The sequence below is a fragment of the Macaca nemestrina genome, chromosome 3 (assembly GCF_043159975.1).
Source record: "Macaca nemestrina isolate mMacNem1 chromosome 3, mMacNem.hap1, whole genome shotgun sequence".
In the NCBI taxonomy this organism is placed as follows: domain Eukaryota; kingdom Metazoa; phylum Chordata; class Mammalia; order Primates; family Cercopithecidae; genus Macaca; species Macaca nemestrina.
The window spans coordinates 100,035,488-100,036,820 of record NC_092127.1 but is presented as its reverse complement, the minus strand read 5'-3'; the positions used below and the strand labels follow the sequence as shown (position 1 = coordinate 100,036,820).

The 1,333-nt window shown below is 35.0% G+C and overlaps 1 non-coding gene across 1 annotated transcript; it reads left to right on the top strand.

Annotated features, from left to right (window-relative positions):
• Nucleotides 1–997: 997 nt before the first annotated feature.
• LOC112426330 (U6 spliceosomal RNA) lies at nucleotides 998–1,101 on the top strand. Its single transcript, XR_003017607.1, has one exon. It is a non-coding gene; the product is annotated as a U6 spliceosomal RNA (small nuclear RNA).
• The last annotated feature ends 232 nt before the right edge of the window (nucleotides 1,102–1,333 follow it).

The following is a 1,333-nucleotide window of genomic DNA, read 5'->3' as shown; positions in this document are numbered from 1 at the left end:
TAACAATGAGAAGACACACATAAGTGAAAAGCAGAAGTGTAAATGTTCGAAGAAGTAATAAAAGAGGGATTTGAAATGCAGAGAGAGAGAAAGGTCTCTGTCCTTTGATGGAGAAGCTTGGAGAAGGAGAATGATGAAATGTACTTCTTACAATCATTGTCTTCATCTTCACTTATTTGTCAAAGCCCTTAAATGAGGTATGTACATATAGCAGAGCTGTAATAAAAAGCAAGGTATTCAAAAGCAGTTGGAGATTGTTTAGCTTCCTATTTCTAAATTTCCCTACTCCAGTTAAGCCAGCTTATTCTCATCGTGGGCACTATCTGACACTCTAAACCTAGATTTGGTTCTAGAATACTCACCTTAGGCAGATAATTTTAACACTTTCTCTTGAGACCATTTTTATTGCCGTTCTTCTAAACATAACCTTACCCTCTTGTGGCTGACAGTTTCCCTCTTTTCTTTGCTCTTGCTACTCTTCATTTTATCATTCATTTTAGCACTTTTTTGAATACCTACAATGTACCCTAACAAATATAAGGTCCAGGACAGCAGGGACTTTAAATGCCTTGGCAATTTTGTTACACAGTCCCTGAACAGTCCTGGCAGATAGAAAATGTTCAATAAATATTGGTTGATTGAACGAATTAGCACAATATTAAGCACTATATACAAGATTAAGATAAAAGTTCTATTATCAAAGAATTTACAATAAAGGAGTAGGAAAGCATCATTTATTCAAGTAACTATAGTAAATAATTGCTTAATAAAATCAATGCAATAAGAGACTGTCTAGGAGTGTGGGCTCATGGAAGCCAGGGAAGAGTGCATTTCAGGAAAAAGAAGGGATACACAGAGAACAAGTAAAAGGAGGACTAAGAAAAGTCGATTGGATTTAACAACAAGAAAGTCATTGACCACCCGTACAGAAGATTAGATTCCTTGAATGACCCTTGTGCTGAAAACAACTAAAAATGCTAGATAAAATATTTAAAAAGTGCTCACTTTGGCAGCACATATACTAAAATTGTAACAATACAGAGAAGACTAGCATGGCCCCTGTAAATTAAATTTTAAAAAAGAGAAAACACTATCATTTTAAATGCATCACTGAGCTGACAAAAGAGTATAGAATCTGCACAGATTAAAACAAGTGGAAGTGAAAGTCATTGCCATTTTATATAAAATACAAACACACACACGTACACATATAACTTACCTCTGTTAGAAGTCAGAGTATAATTATTCTTGATAGAGTTAGTGGCTGCAAAGGATATTGAAGGAAGGATTGCTAATGTTCCTTCTCTTGATTTAGGTGGCGGTTATGTAGGAG